Consider the following 20,047-nt stretch of genomic DNA (forward strand, 5'->3'; position numbering starts at 1 on the left):
TCTCTATCCTACTCACTTTAGGACACCATCTTGGTGTCTTTTTACAATTACCAGTAAATTGAATACGTAGAAATAGGATACTGCAAGTATATGAAATTAGTAGTAAGGGCCCCACCTGATCTCACTTTGGACTTTGACCCTGATATTGTGACGTCATGGGTCAAAGGTCAATACCCATGGCCCGGGGTCAATGACCTAGGGGTACTTAGCACCAATCCCTCTAAATTTGACAGGGGTACCTTGGCCCACTCCCCAAATTTTGGCAGGGGTACATAGGACCACCCCCCTTAAATTTTGGAGATTGCCAAATCTAAAAATTGGGTGTTGTAGCCTAGGACCAGGGTATGTACCTCTATCAGTATTGAGGGTCTATGTCGTTCCCTTTCATGGGTAAAAATTGCCAAAAATTAAATTTCGGGGGTTTTGGACCTAATTTATTCCCTTTGACGAGGTCTTATTACCCTATATAGTTATCTGAGCGTATACATGGGTTCATTAGCTTTCATAAGACATGAGCATATTAATGCACCTCTTTAAAATTTTGGGAAAAGTGACTTGGCTCACCCCTTAAATTTTGGAAATTGTCAAAATTAAACATTTTGTATCATGATAAATTTGGGTGCTCCACCTCGTTCCCTTTTAGGGGTACAAAATTGCAAAATTATAAACGTAAGCAATACGTTGTACCACGTGTTTGGTTTTTGACCTAATTTATCCCCTTGGATGAAGTTCTATTACCTTATATGGTTATATGGTCGTGTATAGGAGTCCATTACCTATTATAAGAGGGGTATATTGATGCACCCCTTTAAATTTTTGGGTGGGATACCTTGGCTCACCCCTTTAATTTTGGAAATTCACCAATTTGAACATTTTGTATCATAGTATAGAACTCTAATATGTATCATGATAAAGTTGGGTGGTCCACCTCGTTCCCTTTAAGGGGTACAAAATTGCCAAATTTTAGTATAACCACGTGTTTGGTTTTGGTCCAATTTATCCCCTTTGATGAGGTCTTATTACCTTATATGGTCATGTATATTGGTCCACTTCCTATCATAAGGCATGGGTACATTTGTGCACCCCTTTAAATTATTTGGAAGGGTACCTTTTCCCACCCCTTCAATTTTGGAAATTGCCTAATGTAAACGTTTGGTATCATAGTATAGGACCCTAATATAGAACTATAAATTTGGGTGGTCCACCTCGTTCCTTTTAGGGGTACAAATTTGCCAAAATATAAACAAGCAATATGTTGTACTATGTGTTTTGTTTTGGCCCAATTTATCCCCCTTGGATTAGATCCTATTACCTTATATGGTTATATGATCATGTATAGGGGTCCGTTTCCTATCATAAAACATTGTAACATTGATGCACCCCGGGAAGGGTACCTTGGCCCACCCCCTTAAATTTTGGAAATTTTCCAATTTAAGCATTCGGTATCATAGTACATGACTTCAACATGTATCATGATAAATTTGGGTGGTCCACCTTGTTCCCTTTCATGGGTAAAAATTTGCCAAAATATAAACAAGCAATATGTTCTACCACGTGTTTGGTTTTTGGCCCAATTTATCCCCTTTGATGCGGTCTAATTATCTTATATGGTTATATGTTTATGTTTAGGGGTTCATTTTCTATCATAGGACATCGGTACATGGATCGGAGGTTATTGACCCCCTTTGATAAGGTTTTAGCACGTTATATGGGTATGCACAGAGGTTTGTTACGTTTATATGTTCCCTTTTAAATTTCGGAATTATCAAATAACAAAATTCGGTAAACGTTTTCTAGGACCCATTGGCGTCCCTCTTATGGCCAAATATATTTAAATTTTAAAGGTTATTGACCTATTTTATCTTTTTTGATACAGCTTTCTTATTGAATGAGTACAGGATATATTACTTTTTTTCATAGGACATGTGTATTTGTGTACGAATCTTAAATTTTAGAAGGGGGTTCAATTCTTTATTGTTAATTTAATAATTGTTCTTAGAATTGGGTGGTATCTCATTCATTGGGTAAATCATTGTGAAATATGAGTATGGTCTCGTGATCAGTTATTGACCTATGATGAGATTAGGAGTCTAGGACATTAGTACATTTAAACGTTGTAGGATAATTTGGGAATTGTCAAAATGAAATTACGTCATTGGTTTTGATTATTGCCGCGATATATAAACGTGAGCAACACGATGTACCATGTGATTGAATAGTGTACAGGAATTCATTTCCTTTGTTGTGGTACTTCTTAAGTTTGGGTACACATTTCTGGACAACAGTTGGTTCTACTAAGGTAAACAATTGACGGACATTGTGGACCTTATTGAACCTATAATGATATGGTTAATTTTAAGACAGGTATATCGAGAGAAGTATTCTTTAAATTTAGCAATTGTGATAAACAGAATTTTAACATAATGCGCGAAACTTGAAACAATACTTTGGACTTTAATCACAGCTCATAGTCTAAGATCATTGGTGTTGGTTGATTTGACCTTGAGCTTTAGAAATCTGATGGCTAACCTTATTGCACCTTATGACAGAAAATGAACCCCTATACATAAACATAACCATATAAGATAATAAGACCGCATCAAAGGGGATAAATTGGGCCAAAAACCAAACACGTGGTAGAACATATTGCTTATGTTTATATTTTGGCAAATTTTTACCCATGAAAGGGAACAAGGTGGACCACCCAAATTTATCATGATACATGTTGAAGTCATGTACTATGATACCGAATGCTTAAATTGGAAAATTTCCAAAATTTAACGGTTTGGGCCAAGGTACCCCTCCCGGGGTGCATGAATGTTCCTATGTTTTATGATAGGAAATGTACCCCTATACATGGTCATTTAACCACATAAGGTAATAGGACCTAATCCAAGGGGGATAAATTGGGCCAAAACAAAACACACGGTACAACGTACTGCTTACGTTTATATTTTGGCAATTTTGTACCACTAAAGGGAACGAGGTGAACCACCCAAATTTATAGTGATCTATATTGGGGTCCTATACTATGATACCAAATGTTTATATTGAGCAATTTCTAAAATTAAAGGGGTGGGCAAAGGTACCCCTCCCAATAATTTAAAGGGGTGCACAAATGTACCCATGTCTTATGATAGGAAATGGACCAATATACATGACCATATAAGGTAATAAGACCTTATCAAACGGGATAAATTGGACTAAAAACCGAACACGTGGTTATACTAAAATTTGGCAATTTTGTACCCCTCAAAGGGAACGAGGTGGAGCACCCAAATTTATCATGATACATATTAGAGTCCTATACAATGATACCAAATGTTTAAATTGGGCAATTTTCAAAATTGAGGGGGTGGGCCAAGGTACCCCTACCATAAAATTTAATTTTTGCATCAATGTACCTATGTTTTTTGATAGGGAATGGACACCTATATATTACCATATAAAATAATAGAACCTCATCAAAGGGGATGAATTGAGCCAAAAAAAAAAAAAACAAACACGTGGTTGTACTAAAATTTGGCAATGTTGTACCCCTAAAGGGAACGAGATGAACCACTCAAATTTATAGTGATCTATATTAGGATTTTATACTATAATACCAAATGTTTACATTGGGTAATTTTCAAAATTAAAGGGGTGGGCCAAGGTACCCCTCCCAAAAATTTAAAGGGGTGCATCAATATACCCATGTCTTATAATATGTAATGGACCTCTATACACGATCATATAATCGTATAAGGTAATAGAACTTCATCCAAGGGAATAAATTAGGTCAAAACCAAACACATGGTACAACGTATTGCTTACGTTTATATTTTGGCAATTTTGTACCCCTGAAAGGGAACGAGGTGCAGCACCCAAATTTATCATGATACATATTAGGGTCTAGTACTGATACCAAAAGGTTTAATTTTGAAAATTTCCAAAATTTAAGAGTCCTCATTAAGCGAAATGAAAATACCGCTAATTTTACCGTAATTATGTGATATTAGCAAATAGATAAAAGATAATCGAAAAGTGGAACAAGACCTCCGTAGACAACATTATTCTGCGTGAGATACTGGTATCATGACTCAATTATCTGCTTTCGATTTCCAGACATTTAGAAAATCGGCATTTATTTTCGCGTTTCTAAATAACTGCAAACGGAAAGCTACTAGGTGACTCGTGATAACGGTACCTCATGCAAAATAACATCGTCTAGGGAGGTCTTGATCCACTTTTCGATTATCTTTTACCTACTTCAAGATATCACGTAATTACTGTAAAATTAGCGGTATTTTAATTTCGCAGTGATATGGACTCTTAAGTGGTGGGCCAAGTCACCTTTCCCAAAATTTTAAAGGGGTGCATTAATGTGCCCATGTCTTATGAAAGCTAATGGACCCCTGTATACGCCCATATAACTATATAGGGTAATAAGACCTCATCAAAGGGGATCAACTAGCTCAAAAACCCCCGAAATTTAATTTTTGGCAATTTTTTACCTATGAAAGGGAATGACGTAGACCCCCAATACTGATAGAGGTACATACCCAGGTCCTAGGCTACAACACCCAATTTTTAGATTTGGCAATTTCAAAAATTTACGGGGGTGGTCCTATGTACCTCTGCCAATATTTAGGGGTGGGCCAAGGTGCCCCTGCCAAAATTTAGAGGGGGAGGTGCTAAGTACCCCTAGGTCATTGACCCCGGGCCAAGGGCATTGACCTTTGACCTATGACGTCACAATGTCGGGGTCAAAGTCCAAAGTGAGATCAGGTGGGACCATTACTACTAAGTTCTTTTTTAAATATTGGTTTGAAGTGATCTTTTGGCTTACTAAATTCTATCATTCTTAGTATATTTTTTTTACTATAAAAATGACGTTTGTATTTTCCTAAAATACAATGCCATATGTTATATCAAGCTAAAGTAATCCAAAGTTATTCGTTTTAGAGTAGAATCTTTCAACACGTTTTAAAGTAGTTCACTTACGAAATAAAGTTGATGTAATTTTAGGCTAAGCTTAATTACATGAGCATCTTAAGAGCAGTGTTTCTTTCAGAAAGATTGTTCCGGGGGGCATACTGATGGTAATATTCTATTTATTATTATATGATAGACATATTATTTTGGTCTCTTCCTGGAGGGAAGGCAGTGCCTTCCATAATCATGTGTGGAAGAAGCACTGCTTAAGAGATTTTCATATATCGCAATTCCCAAGAACTTACTCGATTCCGGGTAGCTTTTCCCTTATTCTCAAATTTGATATTCACAGATTGTGAATGTTCGTTGCATGACTGAAGATAGTTGATTGCTTGGGTCTTTTCGATATTTTTATGGGTCTTTTCGATATTTTTATTTATGTTCTTATAGAGTCTCACTTTTTACTTCGTTCAACTTGATAAATTTTCCCGTTTACTATAATATTAGTGTTTCCTATACAAAGTGATACTTCTACTTGTGGAAATCACTCGGTAGGTCGTTAACAAATCAAATAAAGACGGCCGTAATACGAATCCTTATGAAACTGCATAGTATATTCTTTTCTCTCTTTATGTGTTATATAACTTGGTTCGTTCCTCTTTTAACTTATGCTATTTCTACTACATGCTGTCAATTTTTCAGATATGATTGAAACCATTTGAATACAATTCTTCGTTTTTGATATTTTTTTATGTTTTAAAAAATACCATGTGGCACTAAGGAAAATGCTTTTCAAAGCGTGCGGAAAACACATTCAGGTTTATCCATTTTATTTAAGCTTTTCAGTACAAATTGTAGCAAATAGCAGTTTCCGTTGATTTCCCTTTTAAGAAGTCATGTTCCTGATTAGTTATCATATCTTGTTTTAGTAGAAAGAGCACGACACGAACAACCATGTCGATTTCTGAAATTTTTGAGAAAGATGGAAAAGTGAAATAGGCCTGTAATTTCTACGAACTATTGTATCACTTTTTACTATTCCAAACTATGCTGTGCATAAATGTAGGAAGTCGTGTTGAACTGCTACGTCCGTGTGTCGACAGCTATCAGAGCAAGAACGTTAAAAGATAGTAGTTTGTTTTAGTCGATTCATTATCCGAAGAATGTGTTCCATCACCTTGATTAACCCTCAACTCAAGCCGGAAGTTGAAATTAACCATTTCCCGTTTCAACATTTGTATAGAACAAAAATAGAAGAGGTATCGAGTAATAGTGTTTTAATATGGATTCAGCGTCCGAGGAACATATTTTATCTTTAATTTTCTTACTTTGTTACAGCCATCAGTTATAAATGTACTATTTTAAGTTTGAATACTGAATTCGTATAGTTTGGATGTCTATCGTTCCCACTCAAGCGAAACTCATTTGTTTAAAATATTGCTTTTCTTTGGTAATGTTTAATATACTTAAAAATTCTCCACTTAAGGACGATATTTATAAGGAAACAGTGAAGCACTGATACATTTAATGCTGCTTGCATAGATAGCATGTCGCCAAATATTATAAAGATCGCTTGTCTTTTATTCTCTTTACGATTATTATTTCTGTAGTTTTCGTTTCATATTACGATTGTTATTGGTTTTAAGATACATTGTGTTCTTATACATTTCTGAAGATCGTTGGAGGTGCACATTGCTAGCCCATTATTGTATTTGTGGTAAGCTGTTGTAATGATTATTAAATAGGTTTACTATTATACTTGGGTATTTTATTATGTTACCATTTTCGATTATCTCTACCGTCAACATTATGGTTGTTTACTCTTAACTCGTTTCATACTAATTTTCAGAACTCATTCGACTTATTGGTTGTAGGTTTTTGCATTGAGAACTCTTCCTGTGTTTTTGTACCTTTTGTAATAAATATCTGTATATAGCGACATATTTCCTTTTTTTAGTCATGTTACATAGTCTCATTTATGTACTCGCTGTTCTGATCTGTTGTGTTACCACGGTTTTGATTGGGGCCGCGTTGGATCAGTGGTATAGTCTTCAGCTGTGGTCCATGGGGTCTCTGGTTTGATCACAACTTGCGCCAAGTAAACTTTGTGGTTGACAAACAACCTGTGCATGGGTTTTGTCCGGGTTCTCCCGTTTTCTTCCAATTTCTTCATTCCACAAATTCATTCATTTCTCATCCCTGTCTCCTTTACCCCACCTGGCATAACCATGGGACATAAAACTCAAAGATTTCACGTCCACGGTTTTTGTTGTTTTAGTGAAATTACATGTTTTACAACAGGGAATGCTAGATTGGAATAGAATGTTATGCTGTCGAGGAAGCAATTACTTGTAGGCTCCATAAATCTGATTGTGCAAATAGATCTCGTTCTAATTTTACTTCTCTGAGAAGATGGGTTAAATACAGTACATTTTTGTCATTAAATTTCCTTCAGTAAACTACATTATTAACACCTGAATTGTAAAATTTTGTGTTAGTTGGTACATGTGTGTCGAGTACTTGAGCGAGGTAATCTAAAAAAAAAGTACTGTTAAAAACTTCTGCCATGTGCTAGTTAAGGTGTAAGGGTTAATATGAACTGGTCGATTGGCTTTTGGAGTATTTTATAATACGTGTGTGAACGTTAGCAATTTCTCAATACCGAATGAACCTAGAAAATATTTTGTTCCATTTCTTGTAGACTTAAAAAAATAATTATATTGGTATTCCCAGTCATTATAATATTCTTAATTTTTAGAAAGTAATTTCGAATGGTGTCTGTGTTACTTATAAAGATTTCTGTATCACTGCCCAGTGGTTCAGGACGATCAAAAACCTGTCCAAAACCTATAATTTGTTATAACAATGTACAAAATGCTTCTAAAGTCCTAAATATGTGAGAATTGTATATTTATAGTACTAATAATTAACGAAAACGTTCATCGTTCTGTTGAACTTCCCTTATCTGTAGGAGAGAGTTATTAAGAAATGTTTGTGAACACTGATAAAGTACTGCGTATTCATATGCAATACGTCAGTACATTCACACGTACAAATCTGCACTACACTCAAACATACATGACTTCATTACACTCACACACACACACACACTAATGAAAAACAAAAATTGATTTTTTCAACCACATCTGTGCGTCAATCATCACTGTCACTGTCAACATCGCTGAATGCAGATGGGATGCTTTCATTGTTTTGGCTGCTGGACACCGCGTTGGCTCTTTCCCTCCACGCTTCGATGTCTTCAACAGCAGTCGTGCTGCGTGTGACAAGCATCATGTTTTCTTCCTGCTAACCACGTGCCTAATGCTCGAAAGAAAGGGATCAGAAGTAATCAGAAGCATATGCAGCATATCCTGATTCGTAATAGTGCGAGAGAATCTGCGTGAGTGATTTTCCCGAGATGTTCGTAAGATTTATTCCGTGCCTCCTGTGCCTCTTCAGAAAACTGACCTATTGGTAAAATGGCATTCTATATCACAGCCGATCCATGAACAAGTATTTTGTGGACACTAGCAGGCCAACCAACTATAAAGATGAACAAAGAGTTTGGCTGTCTTCAGTGCATAAATGTCAAAAGTCTTGGGATCAACATCAAGTCCAGAGTTGATTACAAATAGTATCACCGAAAAACGTGTAATCAGTTCAGAAATCCCCGTTGTTTGCGAAGATTGGTGTGGGTCCGCAAAAGATCCAGCAGTGTTCCCATCATTGCTTGTTCCACTACCTCCTGCTTTGTGTCTATCAACATTAAGGCCTACTTTTTTTCTAAACTGCTTCTGGATATCATGTTTTCGTGATTCCAGTAGTTCCTTGTGTGCTTCTTTCGAACTTGCCAAGTCTTGAAATCGAGTCTATATGCAATATGTAGGAGGCATTCAAAAACAGCATGTACGCATGTAACACCGACAATCCAAAGCGAAATGTAGATGCGTATACGTCTTTCATGGAAACTCTCTAAATCGTTCATTTCTTTGGGAGATGCTTTGCAAATATAACATACTTGAGGAGATCTGTTGTCCATGAGTGCATTACACACTTTCCCATCGACCATAGTGAGAATGAGCTCGTGATGCACAGTAAATTGGGATCCATTGGCAATCACAGTTGATGGGTGAAGATTTTGAATCTGCTGTTCGATGCACTGGACTTCATGTATTGTCACATCTTTCGTTTCCTTGCAAAATCGAAATCTTATAGGGCAGCAGTATCTCGTTGATGACGTTATGGGATTCTGCCACACTACAATTTCCTCGCCTACAACTAGCCGAATTGGCACGAAAGACGTAAATAGTAGGTCTTCTTCAAAACATAATGTCATGTCCTGCTGAAATTTCTGCTTGTATATACTGTGACCTGTACTTCCATCACAACCCCATTTTGATATTAACTTCAAGGAGTTAGCGTTCTCGCTTGGAACACAGTTGACCTTGCAGTCGTTAGCCATCAGGGGACGTTCAACCTTTTTGTCCAATAAAACCTGAATTTAATTTCTGCACTAACATCTGTAACAGTAATATTCTCATCTGACGGGTAACAATCTTTCTTACCCTCGAGTAATTGGTGATAACTTGGATAAATGTATGCGTTGCGTGTTTTGGCACCAAGACGTAGACAGTTGCATTGGGTTTTGGTTAACAGCGTCGAGAAACAATGCAAGCGCCTCTTGTTTGGTGTACGTACGGTTTGGGTGAAATGTTCTGGCCCTTTGAGCTTATAAACGTCTGTCTCATCTTACGAGCTCTAGACGGAGTTGTTTCTGTCACCTCACGAAGTACTTTTGCTGCATCTTCTTGTCCTGATGCCCGAAGACTCATTTTGGTAGCAAAGGCCAGTGCCGATCTCCTTGCAGATTTGCGTAAGTCTTCCGTTTTTCTCCGTTTGGTTCTGTCACTAGATTCTCTGAAATCCTTCGATGGACGACCGCCAAGATTTGATCGAGGTCTATCTGTCTTTGGACTGTAAACGCCAGTTCTCCATCAAGCCATTCTCTGTGTGTCTTCAGAAAGATGTCATGATTTCTGACACTCATATAGTTTTTGGTACACAGCTGCAGAACCTGGAAACAGTTCGTCGAATGTCCATACTAACGTGGGCTGGGTGATCACCAAGGTCTAGTTGCGTCAAAACCCAGGTCTTGACATGCCGTGTTTGCTCCTTCTGACAATGTCCTTTCACTTCTCTCATTTTCTCATAGAGCTGGATGCGTCTCAGCTTCAGGATGAACTATAGACGTCCTGCAAGTAAAAAGTAAGAATTATCAGTTTCAGTATCTTGTCACCACACACAATCACAAAAAATCATATTTCACGAATTCGCACCTAAACTTCCTGAAAAACAATTCAACATGGATTATTCTTTTAGGCCATTTCAACAACTCTGCTGAGGAAAGCTGGGCACTGCACTAAAACTGCAGCTTTGTGGACCTTCTGCTAAACCTTATTAGATTTTGTCTCATTAACATATTTTGTTCGAGGAAACGTAGATGGAAGATACTGCATGGCAACTTTGGACAGTTGCAGTGCTTGAGAGGTATGTTGATGCCATATAAAATAAATGTTTCCTGTAACCACATATTCTTAGATACCAAGCCATGAACTTGAATGACAAATATCCTACATGACAACTATTTCACAGACATGTTAACAATGATTAACTTCCACCCTTTCTAACTCAAACATTACATCTTACTCGTGTTCATTATTTGTATATAGTATATTGAATATGGAGTTCACGTAGTTACACAACTATGAACGTTTTTACACAAAGCACTGCTACTATCAAACGTGAAGGACGTGTTAATGTTTGTTTATAAACACAGCCTCTTATTTGAGTCGTGTATCAATTGTCCATATGTATCATATCATCGCTATTTCGTCGATGAAGGCCCAATTCACAAAGTAGGAGGATCAGACCAGGCATTTATGTTGTGACATTGACGGCAGGAAAGCGACAAAAGGAATTTCGAGAGTTCAGCGCACTTCATAGTGACATAAGTTTGTCTGTGATGTAATATTATGCCAAATTTACAGAATGTCCAGATAAGACGTGAATGTTGCAGATTAGAACACCAAGCACTGGAATATAAGCAGTTCACAAATCTTTATGTGTTTTGTGAAAGTTAAGTTTTTCTCTCCGGAATGAATAAAATAAACGTTGAAATGTTCCTCATAATGTCAGATATTAATTGACGAGATTCGTATTTTGAGGGTGTTTATTTTTGTGTACTTGAGTGAAAACTACTTTCCACTGTTACACATCCAAAAGTCCTCCGATAAAGAAAAAAAAGTTGCAGTAAAATACGTATTGAGTTGGATTATGTTACGTAAAGGTCGTGAGAACTGGAGCGTAGAGATTAGCATATAATGTCTCAAAAATGGTTGTATCTTAGCGGGAAACAATAGATAACATCGTGTGCAGTCTGTATATCGGTATTTCTGTGATCGAATTGTGTGGTAAACCACCAGAATAATTCGTTTGAAGTATTTAGGTGCAGAGTCGTAGCTAGAGATTTCGGAGCCCGGGGCGAAGTAGAATTCGGCGCATTTCTACACTCACCTTATCAAGATTTTTTCTTTTTTGATATTTAATAGCCAAAAGCGATCATTATTATTTCTTTTACAAAGCTGTTTTCAAAAGACTTATTTTGAACTTACTGTTTAACTTGAGAAAACTACTTTTGGTTGTATACAAATCCATTTGGAGAACAGTTATGAAAAGAGCATGCAGCCAATTCTCCTTCGTCAGGGAAGCCGTGTTAGACATGGAGTTGGTGGGGCGCGAGTGGTGGCGTTGGAAATATCGGATTCCCTAAGCATAGTGGTGATATCAAAAATCGAATCCGGACCCAGAATCCATAAAAACAAAGTCCTGAGATTTTCAGATTACGTTCCTTTTATTCGAGTAATAAACGTGGAATTCTTGGAGGCGTGTGGTGCCGATGGAAAGGACTGGGTTGGATTACCACATTGTTTATGTCAGGAATGAAGCACGAAAATCGAGGTCCCGAAATTTTGGATTCAGGTCAATTCTTTTTGCTAGTGAACATGGAGATGTTGGACGCGGGTTGTGGTATTGGAAAAGTTCTAGTCGGTTGAGCACATGGTAATGTCAGAAATCGGGCCCTGGTGTCAAAGCTCCAGAAATGGGATCCCGAAGTTTTGGATTCAAACCCAATATATTTGACTATTAAACGTGGTGTTGTTGGACAAGGGTAGTGGCGTAGAAAAAATCTGGGTCTTCTGAGCACAGTGGTGATGTCAGTAATCAGGCTCGGGACCTGAAGCCCCAGAAATGGGATCCCAAAGTCTGGTTCGGGTTTATTTTATTTGCCTATTAAACATGAAGTTGTAGGACAAAAGTAGTGTCGTTCGAAAGCCTTTGTCCCTTGAACACAGCATTGATGCTGAAATCGGTTCCGGGTCCCCAATTTTTGATTTGTGTCGTAAACCTTTTCTATAGCTTAATCTTAATAACTGATTGCGCAAGATAAAGCCATATTTATAGCTGAATTGATGGTTTTATCTCGTGCAATCAAGTATTGAGTTTGAACCACAGCAAAGGTATACAACACAACACAAACTTTGGGGGCCGGACCTGAATTCTGACGTCACCACAGTGCTCAAGAGAGCAAGACCTTTCCAACGCCACCACCTGCGTCCAAAAACACTTTAATAGCCCAACCCGAGACCCGAACCCAATATTTCCGGGGCCTCGAATTTAGGGTCCGATTTTTGAAATTACTGCAGTGCTCAGACGATCTGAACCTTTCCATCACCACTACTTGCTTGAACAACTCGTATTTAACAGACATATAGAAGGGATCAATGTCCAAAACATCGAGACCCCGTTTCTGGAGCTTCATGTCCGGGGCTTGATTTCTGACATCAATACTGTACTGAGGGGAACTGGAGTTTTCTAACGCCACCATCTGCATACAATAACTCCATGCTTGAATGAAAAATAAAATAAACTCAAGCCGAAAATTTCGGGACTTCATTTCTGAGGCTTCAGTTCAGGGTTCAATTTCTAACATAACCTGTTTTGTTAATTGACTCTATTGCAACACCTCCACGTTTAACAGACAAATAGAACAGACCTGAGCACAAACTTTTGGGGCCTTATGTCCCGAAGATTTCTAACATCACCATTTGCATTTAGTAACTCCACGCTTAAAAGAAAAATAGAATGAAGCAAAATTTTAGGACCTAATTTTGAGGTTTCGAGACAAGGACCCATTTTCTGAAATTCCCGCCGTTCTCCACGACCCGAACCTTTCCAACGCCACCACCCACGTACAACAATTCCATGTTTAATAGGCGTATATAAAGAACCCGTGCCCAAAACTTCGGGATCCCCTTTTCTGAGATCTTAGGGCCGGGATCCGGTTCTGACATCACTACTGTGCTTAGGAGAGATGGACTTTTCCTACGTTACTACCTGCGTCCCTTAAGTCCATATCTAAAACGGCTTCCCTTCCGTAGGACTATTTTACTGGAATTTGCTACATGCACTCTACAACTATTTACAACGTTTCACACTACCCATATGAAATCAATATTAGAAACTATGTTCTATTAAACGAATTATTTGTGTTGACCACACAAATAGCATTTTTCGAATCTTTTACGGTAAAAAGAATTGTTAAATGTAACAGAATATATACGTACAATGTATGTATATTTTGTATGTATGTAGATTAGATAAAAATATCACACAACTAGATACATATGCACAAAAAATATCCGTGGAAAATGATCCCAATAAATCCATTCAAACTGGAACCAATTCATATGTCAATTGAATTTAAAAAATCACTGCTAGTGGTCAGTCTTTGGAAAAGACAAAATTTGTTGGGTTAAGTTCCTTATCCCTTAAGCCCCCATTCTACAACTGATTCAAGTTCGAAAGTGTTATTATTATTCTTGCTTACCTTCATTTTTAATATTCCCACGCAAACAGTAGCTAGCATGTTCTCTTTACTCCTGTTACTTATAGGGGGCCGCGGTGGCTCAGTGGTAGAGCGTTCACCTCTGGTGTTAGGGGTCTCGGGTTCAAACCCTGCTCCCGCCAAGTGAACTTTGTGGTGGACAAACACCGTGTGCGTGGGTTTTCTCGGGGTTCTCCCGTTTCCTCCCACTTTCTTCATTCCACCATTTCATTCATTACTCATCATCACCGTCTCCTTTAGCCTAACCGGCATAACCGTGGGACGTAAAACTCAAAGATTTCATTTCATTTTTCCTGTTACTTATATACCTTACCATCGTGATTAACCCTTTCTGGTACCTGGGTTTTTGGGGTATTTTTTAGACTTTTAGTCAGGCAGCTACTGCATCGTCACTAATTATCCTAGGATCATGGTTCATACCTCATTCTCTTCAGAATGAAGCTGGCTTTCAAATGGTACCACTTACATGTCCATATCATATACCAGAAGAGGGAAAATTGATACCAAAGGGAAAATTTCGTATGGAAATTTTTTTCACAATTTGGGCCCCTCTGGAGCGGCCCTGTTTAAACGTAGAGATCTCAAAAAAGTCTGATAAATAGTACTTGGTAGACTGAATGTGCCAAATTTCAAGCTTCTATCTTTAATAATAAGGGCGGGAGAAATTTTATCGAGAATCTCCACAATCCCCCAAATTACCGTAAAACAACATGATCTCAGGTAAAAAAAATCCCTGAGACATCCCTAATTACCATAGGATCATGGTTTGCACATCATTCTCTTCAGAATAGAACTGCCTTTCAGACGGTATGACTCACGTGTCTCCATCATGAATCTAAGGCGGGAAAATGACAAAAAACGGGATTTTTTGGGTAAAAATATTTTTTTTCAACTTTTAGCCCCTCTGGACCCACCCCCCTGTTTTAACGCAGAGATCTGAAAATATCTGATATATACTACTACGCAGGCTGAATGTTTGTGCACAATTTCAATCTTCTACGTGCAAAAATAAGCCCGCCAAAAAATCATGAACATAGGCTTCATAAGAGGAAAAATATATTTTAAAATTATGACGTCATCACCTCCTATGTCTGGACGCAGGAAGGTGTGAAACTATACGTAATGTCTTCTACAATGCCTACAGGTCTTCTGTAATTGGAGAATATATTCTCTGTTGAAGACAATAAATAAATAAATAAATAAATAAATAAAAACACCCATATGGTACAAATTGTACCATGGGATCCCCAAAGGGTTAACCCGATTGGATAGAAAAGAGTGAGTAACTAAGCAAATCCATCACCATCAAAACGCCGAACTCGTATTTCAGTCTTTGAACAGTTCTGATTTTGAAAACGCGCCTACGTAATCTATAAGTCACTACTCGGCACCTTGATATCATATCGTCATTAAAAAATCATATAATAACTTTAAGTAATAAGTGAAAACTTTGTTCTTACTCTTATTGAAAGGTTTGAGTTGCGAGCCGAGCGAGCATGAAAATTTTTAACAAATCCATTTCTTTGCTAACAGACAACAATATTAATTTAGGCCGCCAGTACTTTTACAGGGAGCCGTGTTGTTTACTCATTTCCAACACTTCTTGCTCGTTCGGCGCTCTCTTGCTATCAACACCCGGGGCAACCATCCCGCTCGTTTATTTTATAATAACAAATCACTGAACAAAGCAACGTTTATTTTATAATAACAAATCACTGAACAAAGCAACGTTTATTTTATAATAAATCACTGAACAAATGAACGTTTATTTTATAATAACAAATCACTGAGCAAAGCAACGTTTATTTTATAACAACAAATCACTGAAGAAAGCAACGTTTATTTTATAATAACAAATCACTGAAGAAAGCAAGGTTTATTTTATAATAACAAATCACTGAGCAAAGCAACGTTTATTTTATAAGAACAAATCACTAAACAAAGCAACGTTTATTTTATAATAACAAATCACTGAGCAAAGCAACGTTTATTTTGTAATAACAAATCACTGAACAAAGAAACGTTTATTTTATAACAAATCACTAAATAAAGCAACGTTTATTTTATAATATCAACTCACTGAATAAAGCAACGTTTATTTTATAATAAACCACTGAAGAAAGAAACGTTTATTTTATAATAACAAGTCACTGTAGAAAGCAACATTTATTTTATAATAACAAATCACTGAACAAAGTTACGTTTATTTTTTAACAAATCACTGAACAAAGCAACATTTATTTTATAATAACAAATCACTGAGCAAAGCAACGTTTATTTTATAATAAATCACTGAAGAAAGCAACGTTTATTTTAGAGTAACAAATCACTAAACAAATCAACATTTATTTTATAACAAATCACTGAACAAACCAACGTTTGTTTTATAATAACAAATCACTGAACAAAGCAACGTTTATTTTATAATAAGAACTCTCTAAACAAAGCAACATTTATTTTATAATAACAAATCACTGAACAAAGCAACGTTTATTTTATAATAACAAATCACTGAACAAAGAAACGTTTATTTTATAATAACAAATCACTAAATAAAGCGACGTTTATTTTATAATAAGAAATCACTGAACAAAGCAACGTTTATTTTATAATAACAAATTACTGAACAAAGCAACGTTTATTTTATAATAACAAATCACTGAACAAAGCAACGTTTATTTTATAATAACAAATCACTGAACAAAGCAACGTTTATTTTATAATAACAAATCACTAAACAAAGCAACGTTTATATTATAATAAAAAATCACTGAACAATGCAACGTTTATTTTATAATAACAAATTACTGAACAAAGCAACGTTTGTTTTATAATAACAAATCACTGAACAGAGCAACGTTTATTTTATAATAACAAATCACTGAACAAAGCTACGTTTATTTTATAATAACAAATCACTGAGCAAAGCAACGTTTATTTTATAATAAATCACTGAAGAATGCAACGTTTGTTTTATAATAATTCTGTGACAGTTTCACCAACTAACTGAACATATTGGCTTTATCAGACACTATAAAAACAAAAGAGAGTAGCATCTAAGCATAACAGGATCCTGGGAAATGGATCTTATATTCAGATGCAACTCTCTCGTGTTTTACAGTGTCTGATAAAGCCAATATGTTCAGTTATTTTAAAATGAACGTTACTTTGTTCAGTGAATTTGATTTTTTAGTTCAAATTATTTAATACAATGTTTTGCTTTATGTTACGTGACGCATCCATTTTATTACCTTCTTATATTACTCCTCTGATTTTTAAAAAAATGTTTATTAAAATATTGTATTTAGATGGATATTTTCTTTCTCACAGTTGTATGTAGTATTCTTTCCTTGCGCAAGAGTTAATTATGCTTCGCGTTATCTAGTAATATGTTTGGTTTAGACGTGTTTTGCTAGATACACTTTTATCTTTGTTTAGTGGGAAGGCTACAAACAATGTCAATTGAATTTCTGTATTTGGTGCTTATATTATTTTCTAATAATGCGTCGTTCCAGTCTTCTTTGCTAATTAGACATTGAAAGAACTTTTCGATTGTTCTTTTATCCATTTATAATTTTTTTCAGTAGATCTAAGGGTTATTGGTGTAAGAGTTATATTTATTTGAACTGTGTTATGGTCTGCGTGTGATGTTAAGATTATTTGTTCATAAGAAATAGTTTCATTAAATATTATAATATTATAAATAGAGCCTTGTGTAATAGGGTTCGGAGTATGCATAGTGTAATATAGGTTAAACGTTTCCAAAAGACTTTATACTGTTGCTAACTGCTATGATGTAGTTAGGAATACAAAGCAGCTACCAAAGACGATTCGTTCGTTTTCTTCTTTAAGTAATGCTACATATTTAAAAAAAGTCAATGAACCGCAGAAACGAGTTGTCGAGTGTTCTATACAAAGCTATTATAATGAATCTACGTTATTTTCTCAATTTTAATTACTACCTGCTCAAATGTTTGTTTCTATGTGTTTGTAGATGGATAGTGTAAATCTCATCTTTATAATTTATTATGCCATTTACGAACATTAAAACAGCACTGCATTTACCAGGGCCGGACTGGCTACTTGTTGGCCCCGGTGGCTGACATACTGTGTTGATCCCGAATCCCCAATCACCATTACCCTAACTGCCCACTATTTTCCCACAATAAAAGGACACTATTATCTTAGATAAAAGCACACTATTCTTTAGTGGCTACACCATACATCATATCCTAAAGATCATACTATAAAAGTAGAGTATATGTTATGTAACAAAAAATGTAAATTTATGAGAATAACATAGACAGAATTATAACTTGAGTATTGTAGACAGTTTGGTAGAACTAGCCGCAATATTATGTATTGTCTCGTCATTATCGAAATGAAAATCTCTTTCTACGTAAAACAAAACATTTTTTATATAAATAGAAATATCTAATCAGCTAAATTAATATGTGAATTTGTATTCTGTTATGTCATCATGTCGTCTATCGAATTAAACAACATGTTATATAAGTAAATTAATAATCATTAGCATATTTTTTTTCATCTCACTTTGGAATGGCTGAAATTTGTGACCAGTTGATAAAAGAACTACGGGCAAATTAATTTAAAAGTCAGTACTGGCTGTTTCAGCATTCGTGAACAAGGGGTACGATAAGGTGCAAAAGACCTCCCTGCACGTAGCCCGAAATATTTTTCTGAGAGAACAAGCTGGACAAAGTCTTCTCGTAAGGGGAGGACATGAATATCAGTAAGCACTTGTGGTCTACGAACTGTATCAAGTACCCATATTGGGTGGGTTTATGCAAATCATGTGCACATATAGGCCTACAGAGTGGTCCTAATGGAATTCCTACTATGGTTGCGACGTGATAATAGATCAGGAAAGAAATTATCAATAGTAAATCTTAATATTGCTACCAGAAGGTGGGGTACTGAATTTCCATTTCGATTTACGAAATTTTATCCCAAATTTATGTGTATATCCATTTCTTGCTGTAACAGCATATGTAGTAGATGAATATGCAACGACAACCGTGAAGCCGGATTCAACAGTAGCCACAGTTTTATAAAAAAAACTGCTACGTACAAATAATTTAATAATTCTTCACTGACCAATGTTGTAGATTCAAGAAGTCCACAACAGCACTAACCTCCGTTCCTATGGTAATTTTCGAAACGACACTATGACATACACTACTTCACAGTAACACGAACCTTGAATAACTGACCGCGGGTCGACTTCTTGACTGATAAAATTGGCAGCTACTGAAAGATGATAGCAAACACTCATAAGTGACACCACATTGCCGAAACCACGGAGTTTTGTTACAGAGGCGACGGCATGACGCCGTGATATCATAAATGACGGAAGTGATTTCAAATCTCTTTCTGTTGGGTTTCAAATTGCTATTTTTGCTAAGCCAAGAAAATAAACTATAGAGAATTGTATTGTAGGCCACTATGCCTTCGGCTCCCTTTTATATTCCGCAATAGAAATCATGGTAGATTTAACTATTGTTTTCCTTGCATCGACAAGACTCTGAAGCTGAAATGGCTCATTCTCACTTTATAGAGGACGTGAGACGCAACAAAATTTTAATGAAACGCTTAAAGAGCTTGATGTATGCAGGTTACCGCCCTGACTGTTAACAAAAATATTAATTGATGCACGATTCCCACATTTTTCTCTTCCTCCTAACCTCCTCTCATTGTTAAAATTATCATTTGGCCCCCTTTTGACAGCCACTGTCTGGGCGGCAATCGCCGTCTAGCCACCTGGGTCAGTCCGGACCTGGCATATACTAATAGTTCGGCAAAATGTATACATTTGTAATTTGGTAGAATCGTGTATTTAGGGATGCGCACGAGACAATATTTGTGGCTGTTTCGTCTCGAAAATGTGCTGTAAAAGTGATGTCTCGACTCGAAAAATGTATATTTCTCTATTGGTAGAGCCGTGTCTTGACTCGAATTTTGTCACGAAAATTCTGTCTCGACTCGTCTCGTGCGCATCCCTACGTGTACTATTTCGTCTTCTCTCATCCAGTGTTCGGTAATACAATAACTGTGAACCCACTCTAAGTCTGCATTGCACAAAATTACGTTTTACTATTGTGTCTTGAATTTTACAGCACAGTATAATTAAACAATGTAACTCAGTCT

At 36.4% G+C, this 20,047-nt stretch overlaps 1 protein-coding gene across 1 annotated transcript in view; it reads left to right on the forward strand.

The window, feature by feature from the left end:
* LOC145675652 (atrial natriuretic peptide-converting enzyme) overlaps nucleotides 1-20,047 on the forward strand; it is a 415,955-nt gene that overhangs the window by 394,824 nt on the left and 1,084 nt on the right. The gene's annotated exons all lie outside the window — the stretch shown is intronic.

This window comes from Thermobia domestica, chromosome 18 (genome assembly GCF_964235325.1).
Source record: "Thermobia domestica chromosome 18, izTheDome1.hap1.1, whole genome shotgun sequence".
In the NCBI taxonomy this organism is placed as follows: Eukaryota; Metazoa; Arthropoda; class Insecta; order Zygentoma; family Lepismatidae; genus Thermobia; species Thermobia domestica.